This window comes from Macaca fascicularis, chromosome 15, assembly GCF_037993035.2.
Source record: "Macaca fascicularis isolate 582-1 chromosome 15, T2T-MFA8v1.1".
NCBI lineage: Eukaryota > Metazoa > Chordata > Mammalia > Primates > Cercopithecidae > Macaca > Macaca fascicularis.
This window is the reverse complement of record NC_088389.1, coordinates 45,350,657-45,364,710: the sequence shown is the minus strand read 5'-3', so window position 1 is coordinate 45,364,710 and position 14,054 is coordinate 45,350,657. Positions and strand designations below refer to the sequence as shown.

At 44.4% G+C, this 14,054-nt stretch overlaps 1 protein-coding gene across 7 annotated transcripts in view; it reads right to left on the bottom strand.

Annotated features, from left to right (window-relative positions):
• Positions 1–14,054, bottom strand: part of INIP (INTS3 and NABP interacting protein) — a 65,281-nt gene that overhangs the window by 37,540 nt on the left and 13,687 nt on the right. The gene's annotated exons all lie outside the window — the stretch shown is intronic.

Below are 14,054 nucleotides of genomic sequence, written 5' to 3'. Positions count from 1 at the left end.
CTGATTTACATTTGAGACTCGTGTTTCTTGCTCTATGTCAAATAGTGAGCTAAGATTCAAATTGAAAGTTCTGCCAGATGCTAAGTCCTGAGTTCTTAAATCTCACACATTGCCTCTGTTCTGGAGGAAAGAATTCCTCTGAGACCAGTTCTTGCTGACTTTAATCCAGATATAAAGCCTAACACATGAGCATTTTGATGGTAGGCCAGGAGCCCTTTCAGTTAAGAGGACTTCGTGAGTTCTAGTATGACTAAAAAGATGACTGAGATCTAAATGGCTGATAGAACCTTAGAATTTTTTTTGTTTTGTGGCCTAGCTAGGCAATATAGAAACTAGGGTACAGAAAGTTCCAGTCTAAGTTTCAAATGGACATTCTGAACAAAGCTTATTTAAGGAGGTGAGAGAAAAAAGAGTTCTAACCCTAAACAACATTTTATAATTTCCTAGTAAATTCAGCCTCTGAGAGTTGAAAGAACATTATCAGGAGAAAGATAAATTTAACTTGCTTCCGATTCTTTTGCCTTTTACTTGGTAGGTCATAGCCCTTGAAACCCTTCTGTCTTCTCCTAGAGTTTTTGGAACTTTTGCCTCACTGTGTTAACCTCTAACGCAATGGTTAATAGTGAGTCAGTTTACTTGAATGCAAATTCGAGCTTTAACACTTAATGATTGTGAGCCCTGGTTTAACCTTTTGGTGCCTCTGTTCTATCATCTATAAGATGGGAATAAAAATAAATGATTGGGTATACGTAAATCACTTAGAATAGCACCTGACACATAATAAGTACTCAATAAATGTTTACTATTAGAATATAAACAATGAACAATCTGTTGTACTGGGTATCTTGGCAAGTGGTTAGTAGGTCAGCTGAGCCTGGGTGTGGTGGCTCATGCCTATAATCACAGCACTTTGGGAGGCCAAGGCAGGAGGATTGCTTGAAACCAGCCTGGGCAATATAGTGAGACCTCATCTCTAGAAAAAATCTAAAAAATTTGCCAGGTATGGTGGTGTGTACCTGTGGTCCCAGCTATTTGGGAGACTGAGGTAGGAGGATCGCTTGAGCCCGGGAGGTCAAGGCTACAGTGAGCTATGATCACACCACTGCACTCCACTCCTGCACTCCAGCCAGGGCAACAGAGCAATAGACCCTGTCTCGAAAAAAAAAAAAAAAAAAAGGTCAGCTGAGAAATATATTAGGAGAAAATCCAAGACAGGAGTGCATGTTATAGCCCCTTGGCTCTATTAACTAATAGCAGTCTGTGAATTACTTTATCCTGAAACCACTGTGGTTACAGACCTTCAATATCAAAGTAGAGTTGACAATAGTCCCTAATTTCCAACTGAAACCACGCTAACCTCCTTTTCTGGTATTTTGTGATAAAGTATTTGGGGATCTGCATGAGGCTAGACAACCTTTAAAATCATGTGTAGCACTTTGAGACAATTACGGTATTAGTCATCCATTGCTATGTAACAAATTACCCTGAATCTTAACAGTTTAGAACTTGGATTTAGAACCTGGCCCTGCACTTACTGGGTGAACATTTGGACAAGTTATTTATCTGTTCCTCAACATCCTTATCTGTGGAAAGGGGTATTATTAAAAGCACCTACCTTATACCATTGTTTTAAAGATTAAATAAAATCAAACCAGATGCCTCATATCTATAAGCTATTATTTTCTATTAAAAATAAATTCTAACTCAGAGTATTAATATGAAATATCATGAAGATTGTATACAACAAAATGTGGTGGCCTCCAAGACAGCCCTCCTATTGTCATCCCTTCCCACGTTGAATAAACTTGACCCAAGTAACCAATGGGATATTGTGGAAGTGTCAGTGTGTGACACTGATTGCAGTGTCTACCTTGGCCTCTTTTGGGTCACTTGCTCTAAGGAAAGCCATGTATATGTCATGGGGTCACTAAAGCAGTCCATGTGGAGAGCCCACATAAAGAAGAACTGAGGCAAGCCTTCCACCAACAAACCAACACCAAGTTGCCAGTCAAGTAATGATCCACCTTGGAAGTGGATCCTCCAGCCCTAGGCAGGCCTTCAGATGACTGCAGCTCTGGCTGACATCTTGATTGCAGCTTTGAAACCAATCCTGAGCTAGAACCACCGAGCTAAGCTGTTCACAAATTTCTAATCCACAGAAACTATGTAGGATAGTAAATATGGCTTGTTTGTAGTTGTTTTTATTGGTTTCTGAGATGGAGTCTCACTCTGTCACCCAGGCTGGAGTTCACTGGCGCAATCTCGGCTCACAGCAACCTCTGCCTCCCAGGTTCAAACCATTCTCCTGTCTCAGCCTCCTGAGTAGCTGGGACTATAGGCGCCTGCCACCATACCCAGCTAACTTTGTATTTTTAGCAGAGACGGGTTTTTGCCATGTTGGTCAGGCTAGTCTGGAACTCCTGACCTCAGGTGATCCACCTATCTCAGCCTCCCAAAGTGCTAAGATTATAGACGTGAGCCACCATGCCTGGCTGTGTCTTGTTTTAAGCCACTAAATTTTGGGATAACTTATTAGACATCACTATATAACTAATACATCAGGATCCACAAAATGCCTTGGCTGGTCCGAGTTCAGTGGTATTTACAACTAATTGATCACAACCAATTACAGATTTCTTCAGATTTCTTTGTTCTTTCTCTACTCTCACTGCTCCACTTGACTAGCTTTTTTTTTTTTTGAGACAGAATCTCACTCTGCCACCCAGGCTGGAGTGCAGTGATGTGGTCTTGGCTCACTGCAACCTCTGCCTCCAGGTTCAAGTGACTCTCCCACCTCAGCCTCCCAAGTAGCTGGGACTACAGGCACGTGCCACCACACCCAGCTAATTTTTGCATTTTTAGTAGAGATGGGGTTTCACTATGTTGGCTAGGATGGTCTCAAACTCCTGACCTTGTGATCCACCCACCTTGGCCTCCCAAAGTGCTGGGATTACAGGCGTGAGCCACTGCACCTGACCAGACTAGCCTTTTTCAAAATAAATGTTTAAGAATATTCTAAAATAGGCCAGGTGTGGTGGCTCACGCCTGTAATGCCAGCACTTTGGGAGGCTGAGGTGAGCGGATCACCTGAGGTCGGGAGTTCAAGACGAGCCTGACCAATATGGAGAAACCCCGTCGCTATTAAAAATACAAAATTAGCCAGGCATGGTGACACATGCCCTTAATGCCAGCTACTCAGGAGTCTGAAGCAGGAGAATCCCTTGAACCCAGGAGTCAGAGGTTTCGGTGAGCTGAGATCGCGCCATTGCACTCCAGCCTGGGCAATAAGAGGGAAACTCTGTCTCAAAAAGAAAAAAAAAATGTTCTAAAATAAAATGTAAAAAATACCACAATACCTTTCACCCCTCTCCCCTTTCTGTACCACTACCTTCTATGCAGAAGATTTCTGACCATTATTAGCCTTGGAGGATTATCTACTTAAGGGAGATGGTAGGATTCATTTAGAATGAATTCTCTACATGGAGCCACCTGACTAACATGGAGAAACCCTGTTTCTACTAAAAATACAAAATTAGCCGGACGTGGTGGTGCATGGCTGTGATCTGTTATTAGGGAGGCTGAGGCAGGAGAATCACTTGAACCCTGGAGGTGGAGGTTGCGGTGAGCCGAGATCGTGCCATTGCACTCCGGCCTGGGCAACAAGAGCAAAACTCCGTCTCAAAACAAAAACAAATCCAGTGTCTCACCTAAATCACATATGGGTGAGACTCAAAGTGTAATTCATCTTGAGGTAAATTTCCCTCCAGCTGTGATCTGTGAAATCAAACAAATTATTTACTTCCAAAATATGATGATGGAACAGATATAGGATAGACATTCCTTTCCCAAAAGGGAGAAATAGGAAAGAAGAAATGATTAACAGGACCCAAGTAAGTCCAAAACCCAACAGGGCAAACAACATTAAATCTTAAGGCTGGATCTTTGTTGACACCATGTCCCACCACCTGGACACACTGGAGTGGGGTTTGGATGCCCAAGGCCCTGGGAAGCCTTGGGTATGCATTGAAATGGCATGCCTGTGGCTCTCACAAGCTGACACTGCATACTAGTGGCTCTACAGTTCTGGGGTCTCGGGGTGGCCTCACTCCCTGAGGAGTGGCTCCACTAGGCATTGCCCTAATGGGTACTCTCTGCCATGGCTCTGCCCCTGGGGCAGGTGTCTGCCTGGGTCCCTAGGCTCTCTGAGGCAGCCTTTAAAATCCAGACGAAGGAAGCCCTGCCACCACAGTTCTTGCATTCTGCACTCCTGTACAATTAGCACTTTGCGGACACCAGCAAGGCTCACTGCTTGAGTGGCCTGGAGCAATGCCCTGAGCCACACCTGGGCCCACTTGAGCTACAGCTGGGGCAGCAAAGAGTACTGCATCTGAAACTCTGCACAGTGAGTCCTCAGCTCTGATGGGTTCCCCAGGCCTTCTCCCCAAACTCTTCTGCCCTCAAGGTCCTAGCACTCTGGGCTTGTGGTGGGAGGCACAGCCTAAAAATTATCAGCAATGCCTTCAGGGTGATTCGTCCATTGTCTTGATGAATGGCACCTGGCTCCCTTCTCTTCCTACTAATCTTGTTACTAAAGGTAGCTTGGTCACATCCTTGGTTTTTTTTCTCCTAAATGTATTTTTTTATTCTTTACTTGGCCAGGCTGAGAATTTTCCCTATCTTTATATTATGCTTCCCTTTTGATGATAAATTCCATTTTTAAATTGTTTCTCTCTTCTTGCATTTTACTATAAACAGTTAAGAGAAGCCACACAGCACCCTGAAATGAATGCTCTGCTGCACAGAGATTTTTTCTGCCAAATATCATAGTTCATCACTTCTTTTTGTTTGTTTTTTTTTTTGAGATGGAGTTTCATTCTTGTTGCCCAGGCTGGAGTGCAATGGCGCTATCTCAGCTCACTGCAACCTCTGCCTCCGAGGTTCAAGCGATTCTCCTGCGTCAGCCTCCCGAGCAGCTGGGATTATAGGTGCCTGCCACCATGCCCAGCTAATTTTTGTGTTTTAGTAGAGAAGGGGTTTCACCACGTTGGCCAGGCTGGTCTCAAACTCCTGACCTCAGGTGATCCACCTGCCTTGGCCTCCCAAAGTGCTGGGATTACAGGCGTGAGCTACCGTGCCTGGCCTCATCACTGTTAAGTTCTGCTTTCCATGAAGTCCTGGGACACAAATATAATTCAGTCAAGTTCTTTGCCGCGTTATAACATGGACGACCTTTCCTCCAGTTTCCAATACGTTGTTCCTCGTTTCCATCTGAGACTTCATCTGAATGGCCTTCACGTCCATATTTTTACCAACTTTCTGTTCACAACAACTTAAATAATCTTTTATAAGATTCAGAGTCTCCTGCAGCTCTCCCCTTCTTCTAAGCCCTCACCAGAGTCACCCTTAATGCTCTTTTCATGGCAATACAAGCTTTTTCTTCAGCATTCACTTCAAAACTGTTGAAAGCGACTTCCACATTTTTAGGTCCTCTGGTATCAATTTCTGCCTTAGTCCATTTTGTGCTGCTGTAACAGAATATCTGAGACTGGGTAATTTTTTTTTTTTTTTTTGAGACTGTGTCTCGCTCTGTTGCTCAGGCCAAGAGTGCAGTGCACAATCTTGGCTCACTGCAACCTCCACCTCCCAGGTTCAAGCAATTCTCATGCCTCAGCCTCCCAAGCAGCTGGGACAATAGGCATGCGCCACTATACCCAGCTAATTTTTAAATATTTTTAGTAGAGATGGAGTTTCCCCATGTTGGCCAGACTGGCCTCGAACTCTTGGCCTCAAGTGATCCACCCACCTCAGCCTCCCAAAGTCCTGGGATGACAGGCATGAGCCACCGCACCCGGCTGGGATTGGGTAATTTATTAGGAACAGAAAGTTCCTTTCTCACAATCTGGAGGCTGGGAAGTTCAAAATCAGGGCACCAGCATCTGGTATTGAGGGAGGGCCTTCTTGCTGTGAACTCGTGTAGGAGAAGAGCAGAAGAGAGTAAACCCACTCCCACAAGGCCCTTTATATAGTGACATTAATTTGTTCATGACAGCAGAGCACCTGTGACCTAAACATCTCCCATTAGGTCCCACCTCCTAACACTGTTACACTGGGGACTAAGTTTCAACATGAACTTTTGGAGGGGACAAAAACATCCAAACCATAGTACACTGTGCAGCTCATATGCCCTTTAGCATTACTGATCTATCAAAGTGTTTGGTCTTCTGAAACTGTTGCACTGGCATTGTTAACAGTTCTTCTACAGCTGGGCGTGGTGGCTCACGCCTGTAATTCCAGCACTTTAGTGAGGCTGGGCTGGCAGATCTCCTGAAGTCAGGAGTTCGAGACCAGCCTGACCAACACGGAGAAACCCCGTCTTTACTAAAAATACAAAATTAGCCGGGCGTGGTGGTGCATGCCTGTAATCCCAGTTACTCGGAAGGCTGAGGCAGGAGAATCGCCTGAACCCGGGAGGCAGAAGTTGTGGTGAGCTGAGATCACGTCATTGCACTCCAGCCTGAGCAACAAGGGTGAAACACCATCTCAAAAAGAAAACAGAAAAACAAAAACAAAAAACAAACAAACAAAAAAACACAGTTCTTCTGGGCTTGGTTCCATTTACAAATTTAACAAATTTGCTAAAAGGCTCTTATTTAGGATTAATGACAAAATATCAGCCCTATGCTTCATGTTCCAAATCCCTGAGCATTCTTGAAGTTCCTTGATAGTTAATCAGTATCTTTTATTTACTACCCTTGAGCCAATTTTATTCAACCTGAACCTTAGGAAAGGACTGCGTACATATGGTGACTAAAACTAAAGGTACTTGTGGCCAGGTCCTAATCCCTGGAACCTGTAATTATTACCTTATATGGAAAAAGCATCTTTGCACATGTGATTAAATTAGGGGTCTTGAGATAGGGAGATGATCCTGGATTATCCAGGTGGGCCCTCACTGCAATCACAAGTGCACAGGTGTCTTTTTTTTTTTTCTTTTGAGACAGAGTCTTGCTCTGTCACCCAGGCTGAAGTACAGTGGTGCGAACTCGGCTCACTGCAACTTCCACCTCCCCAGTTCAAGTGATTCTCCTGTTTCAGCCTCCCGAGTAGCTGGGATTACAGACACTGGCCACCACACCCAGCTAATTTTTGTATTTTTAGTAGTGACAGGGTTTCACCATGTTGGCCAGGCTGGTCTCAAACTGGTGACCTCAAACGATTATTCTGCCTCAGTCTCTGAAAATGCTGAGCCACCATGCATGGCCACAAATGTCTTTACAAGAGAGAAGCAGAGGGAGATTTGATGTATGAGAAGGCAATGTGACCACAGAGGCAGAGATTAGAGTGATGTAGCTACAAGCCAAGGGATGCTGGCAGCTCCCAGAAGCTTGAAAAAGCAAGGAAGGGACGCTGTCCTAGAGCCTCTGGAGAAAGTGTGGCCCTGCTGAAACTTTGATTTTGGCTTATGAAATCGGTTTGGACTTCTGGCCTCCAGAACAGTGAAAGGATAAATTTCTGTCATTTTAAGGTACCAAGTTTATGGTAATTTGTTACAGTGCCTGTAGCTCAGAGCACGTGAATGTTTTTTTGTTTTTTTGGTTTTTTTTTGAGATAGAGTCTTGTTCTGTCACCCAGGCGGGAGTGCAGTGGTGCAATCCCAGCTTACTGTGGCCTCCACCCCCCGGACTCAAGCTATCCTCCCATTCAGCTTCCAGAGTAGCTGGGATTACAGGTGTGTGCCACCACGCCTGGCTGATTTTTGTACTTTTTGTAGAGACAGAGTTTTGCTATGTTGCCCAGGCTGGTCTAGAACTCCTGGACTCAAGCAATCCACCTACCTTGGCCTCCCAAATTGCTAGGATTACAGGCATGAGCCAAATGTTGGAATGACTTATTTTTTTAATTGGGGTTGCATTTTAATGAAATATTTCAGACTTATAAAAATACATAGCTAAAAATATAATGGACGCCCTTGAACATACTGCCTAGCCTATCCATGCGGGTTTTGCATGCTATGAACACTGTAGCGTCAATCTGCAGTTGGCTGGAAAAAAATCCCTGTATAAGTGGACTTACGCAGTTCAAGCCCGTGACGTTCAAGGGTCAACTGTATATCCTTTTGCAATTTCCTTTCTCATTAAGGGCTTTCTATGTGCAAGGCACCATGTTGGGCAGTGTGGATGAAAAGACAAGTCAGATAAGAACATTTTGCACTGACATTAGCTAATATTGCCTCTTAGAAGAGCTTAAAATGCAGTATTTTACAGATATTTTCCCTTTATTTGTAAATTTTAAAAAATCTTTAATTTTGTATTGGGCAGTCCCTGAATCAGAATAGGTTCAGAGAAGCCCCCTTGCCATTGTTTGAAAAGAAGTTTCCTGCTCAGTATCTACTTCCTAATACTTAAATGTGGAACTGTAGCTTTGAATTAATAACATGCTTGTCTCTCTTGCTGCCACTTATGTGGCTTCTTTTTAGTATGTAGTTCTCCTAGAACATTTTAAAAGAAATCATCTTATTTTGAGAAATTTTTTATTTTATCTTTTATTTTTTTGAGACAAGGTCTCGCTCTGTCACCTAGGCTGGAATGCAGTGGTGCAATCTTGGCTCACTGCAGCCTCTGCCTTCTGGGTTCAAGTGATTCTTCTGCTTCAGCCTCCTGAGTAGGTGGGATTACAGGTGTACACCACCACGTCCAGCTAATTTTTGTATTTTTAGTAGAGATGGAGTTTCACCATGTTGGTCGGGCTGGTCTCGAACTCTCAACCTCAAGTGATCTGCCTGCCTCAGCCTCCCAAAGTGCTGGGATTACAGGCGTGAGCCACCAAGCCCGGCTTTATTTTGAGAAATCTTTTAATAATTGACACAGAAATAAGTTTTGATCATCCATTTCTAACAGTTGTCAGTCAGCACTAGTCCTGTGTCTGCATATGAAGATTATTCACCTTTATAAGATTTCCAAAATAAATATGATGATGTTTCTCAAAATTAAGAATTGTTTGGAATTTAGGTTTACAACTTAAACACAACCAAACCCACAAAACAGATACATTCTAGCTAATACATTAAATTTTATGTGACAATTGATGTTTTGGCAAATGCAATCGCTATTCACAGTGTAAAGAGGATGTCCTTAGCAATGGCATGCATTTCTTTGGGTTTGCTTGCCTATATCACTGCATGCCCCATGGTACCTCAATTCTCCCACCAGTTTCCTCTATTCAAAAGACTATAAACTCTTCACTTATATAGCACAGTATGAAGTCATTTAGGCTTCATTAGGCTCAGTATTGCCCATAGACCTAAGCAAGCAGGAGGGACTCCTGCCGCCACATTTTAGAGGATCCAGTACACACATGCAAGCACGCAAATTTGTTAAAGGACAGACGAGAACCTCTGTGCTTGGGATCTGGCATTTGGCTCTGTCACAGAACAACCTGGAACCTTGAACATCTGCTTCTGTGACTAACACCATTTACACCCTGTGGAAACACCTCTTGCCCTGTGTTCTTGAAAGAAAAGGCGGCTGGGTTGGACTGCTGTGAAGGTTTACGAGTTATGCCTCTGTTGAGGTCAGAAATGGGACAGCTCATTTTAGCTGGGAATAGCTGAGCAGCAGAACTGAGGCAAGAGAAAAGGCAAATTATTAACTTCCAAATACCTCCTCTCAGATCAGAGGAATTCAATGGAATTGTGCACAACCAAGATGTTTCCCTTTAGTGAGTGTCCATTTTCCTATTTTCCTTATTCTTATTTGTGATTCTGGAGCTCGTCAGAATTAGTTCAGTAGTCACAACAGTTGCACTGTTGGCTAAAGAACTATTTCTGCAATATTAAACATTTGATAATTCCTGTTATATTTGTGTGTGTATATATATACACACACATACATATATATAGGTTTATAAGTAACAAGTGAAGCTTGATACTGATTCTCTAGTAACAAAGATATTGTATTAAGATAAAACAATTTGCAATACCTATGATAATTTAGGACAAAATTAAAAATATCCTACTATTTTGTGATAATTGATCTTATGTATTACGGACTGAATGTGTATGGGATCTTTGGGGTGTCAATTTTCTGGCCAGCACCTTTGCCCGAGTTCTTGTCCTGTGTCCAGTCAGAAGGAGGTACACAGAGAAGTGAAGGGTGAACATGACAAAGAAGAGCTTTACTTAGTGTTACAACAGCTCAGAGGAGACCCACAGTGGGCAGCTCCTCTCTGTAGGCGGGTCATGTGTCCAGTATTCAGTTCTCATCTGGAGAGGGTGGCTCCTCTCTGCTGGCAGGTTGTCTCTGCAGCTCTCAGTGGAGAACGTAGCTCTTCTCTGCAGTTGGTCATCCCATAGTCTCTCTGTCTTCTTTGTACTCTGCAGACCTTTCCCCGGCTCTGGCTAAGCCCAGGGCTTTTATGGAGCTCAGAGAAGAGGCAGTGCATGCTGATTGGTCCGCGGGTGGCCATGGGCGCCCGGAAGAGGCACCATGAGTCCCCACTCTGGTTGGCGGGACTGGAAGCCCGGCCTGAAGGTGGGGCCTTACCAAGGACCCACTCCCTTCCACCCAGGGCTCTGCCTCCCACTGCCATTCAAGGCCCCGGGGCTTGGCCCCAAACCTGCTCCAAGATAGGAGCTGGCTCCAGGAGCGGGGAGCGGCCAGGCGGCGGGAACAGACATCCCCGAGCCAGCAGGGATTGGCCGATGGGGCCTTCTCGAGCCCCAAGGGTGCAGGCTGCAGAGATGTAAACCTGCCCAGTTGTAAACCTGCCCAGGTCCTGCGCCTGAGAGGGCAGCCACAGCTGCACCCAGGGAGCTCCCGCCCAGCCAACTTGGAAAGGTCAGGGTTCCTGCTTGTCCTCGGCTTCTGCCTGCTCTAAGTGCGAAGCCCAGGTCTGCAGCTGTGGGTCAGGTGGTTGCAGTTGCACACAAGAGGGCAGATCCTGCCTCCTTCCTGCCCCGTCCAAGGGCACAGGGAGGTTCAGACTTACAGCCGCAGTTTGGGCAGCTGTAGTCCCACCCAGTAGGGCAGGGCTCCCACCAGCTCATGGAATGTGCAGCCCTAGTTGCGCCTCCCTGCTGCAGTAAGAGTGATGGCAGCAGCCACCGCCATCACCTCCAAAACTCCAATGTGGAAGCCCTAACCTCCAGTGTGACTGGAATGAAATGGGGTCTCTAAGGGAATAATTAAAGTTAAATGAGGTCATAAGGGTGGGGTCCTGATTTGATAGGATTAGTGACCTTATAAGAAGAGACACCAGAGAGCTTGCGGCCTCTCTCTCATAGAACATACTCAAGGGGTCACTAGAGCACATAGCTGGATGATGGTCACCTGTCAACCAAGAGAACAGGCCTCAGAATGAAACCTGCCTTGCTGGTCCCTTGATCTTTGACTTCCCAGTTTCCAGAACTGTAAGAAAAAAATTCCTGTTGTTTAAGTCACTGAGTCTGTGGTCTTTTATTATGGCAGCCCAAGTGGACCAAGATAGTGTTCTAATACAGTGTGTAAAATTTGTGATTTACTTCTGAATCTAAATATTGCTTTAAGAATTTCATTAGCAGCCAGGTGTAGTGGCTTGCACTTGTAATTTTAGCACTTTGGGAGGCCAAGGCAGGAGGATCACTTGAGCTGAGGAGTTCAAGACCAGCCTGGCCAACATGGCAAAACCCTGTTTCTACTAAAAATACAAAAATTAGGCTGGGCGCAGTGGCTAACACCTGTAATCCCAGCACTTTGGGAGGCTGAGGCGGCGGATCACGAGGTCAGGAGATCGAGACCATCCTGGCTAATACGGTGAAACCCTGTCTCTACTAAAAATACAAAAAATTAGCCGGGCGTGGTGGCGGGCGCCTGTAGTCCCAGCTACTCGGGAGGCTGAGGCAGGAGAATGGCGTGAACCCGAGAGGCAAAGCTTGCAGGGAGCCGAGATCGCACCACTGCACTCCAGCCTGGGCGACAGAGTGAGACTCCGTCTCAAAAAAAAAAAAAAAAATTAGCTGGGTGTGGTGGCACACGCCTGTAGTCCCAGCTACTCGGGAGGCTGAAGTACAAGAAGCACTTGAACCCAGGAGGCAGAAGTTGCAGTGAGCCGAGTTTGTGCCATTGCACTCCAGCCTGGGTGACAGAGCAAGACTCCATCTCAAAAAAAATAAAAAGGAATATACTTCTTCAGTTATAAATATATGTATTACATCCTTAATAGCAAAAAGACACACAACTCTGAAGTGTAAAAAAAATTCTAATCAGAAGTAAAATTGAATTTTTTTCTAAAATTGGAAATGATTCTGTAGTGTACCTCAAATTGTAAGACATTAATGTAACCTTGCTTTTTAACACGTTTCAAGATACATCTGATAAAAATGAGGTAGGACAGGAAGGAGTGTGTCTGTAAAGTGGAGGAGAGAGGTGGGACACAGCTGTAAGGCAGAAGTCTAAGATTGTGCAAGGAAATTGTCGTTGTTGCTGTTGAGTAGCAGATAAATATAATTTTTTTTTTTTTTTTTTTTTTGAGACAGAGTTTTGCTGTGTTCCCCAGGCTGAGTGCAGTGGCGTGATCTCGGCTCACTGCAACCTCCACCTTTTGGGTCCAAGTAGTCTCTTGCCTCAGCCTCCTGAGTAGCTGGGATTATAGGCACACACCACCATGCCCAGATAATTTGTGTATTTTTAGCAGAGACGGGGTTTCACCATGTTGGCCAGGCTGGTGTCGAACTCCCAACCTCAGGTGATCCACCCGCCTCGGCCTCCCAAAGTGCTGGGATTAGATAGATATAACTTAAAGTAGAAAGTGATACATGTCATAGAGGTTTTTAAAAAAGTACCATGGACATGAACTTTTATACCATGGGGTACCATGGAGATTTCTCAAAGCTCTTCATATAATTCTATTACTTCAGGAGTGGAGAAAAGTAAGCCCAGGGTTGGCTTTACAAAGAATATTGGTAAGCCTTGGAAAAGAAGTGGGAGGCACTGTAAATATGTTTAGCTCAGATGTTTCATATGTTTTGATTTTTTAAAATTTTATTATAATGTTTAAATTACAAAATAAATAAACACTTATTGTACTCTGTGAAAGTAAACAACACAAAGTTGTAGAAAGGAAACATTAATCTGGTCTGTCCCCTCCACTAATCTCCATTCCCTGACCCTCACCAAGTTGAAAACCTTAAGTCTGGCTGCATATTCTTTTGTTCTCATAGAAAATCTATACATATATATTCATATATCTATATATATTTACATACCCACATATATTATATATGGAGTTTTCTTCTTTACAAAAATGTGATCCCATAATGCATATTACTTTACCGTTTGCCATTTTAAATGTATGACAGACCTTCCCATACATACAGCTCAAATTTATCTTTTTTTAATGCTGCATAATACAGTGTGGATGCATCAGAATTTTTCTTTTTTTTTTAAGACAGAGTCTTGCTCTGTCGCCTAGGCTGGAATTGCAGTGGTGCAATCTCGGCTCACTGCAACCTCCACCTCCTGGGTTCAAGCGATTCTCCTGCCTCAGCCTCCCGAGTAGCTGGGACTACAGGTGCATGCCACCATGCCTGGCTAATTTTTGTGTTTTTAGCAGAGACAAGGTTTCACTACGTTGGCCAGGCTGGTCTCGAACTCCTGATCTCATGATCTGCCTGCCTCGGCCTCCCTAAGTGCTGGGATTACAGGCATGAGCCATCACGACCAGCTGGATGTATCATAATTTATTCAACCCTTTCCCTAGTGATGTATATGAGATTGTTTCCACTTTCATTGCCTCTACGAATAATGCTGCAATAAATGTCTTTGCACATATTTCCTTAGGTATTAGTGCTTTATTACTTATTTTTATTTTTTTGACACAGAGTCTCCCCTGTCACCAGGCTGGAGTGCAGTGGCATGATCTTGGCTCACTGCAACCTCCGCCTCCCGGGTTCAAGTGATTCTCCCACCTCACCCTCCCGAGTAGCTGGGACTTCAGGTGCGCGCCACCACACCCAGCTAATTTTTTTGTATTTTTAGTAGAGACAGGGTTTCACCATGTTGGCCTGGATGGTCTTGAAC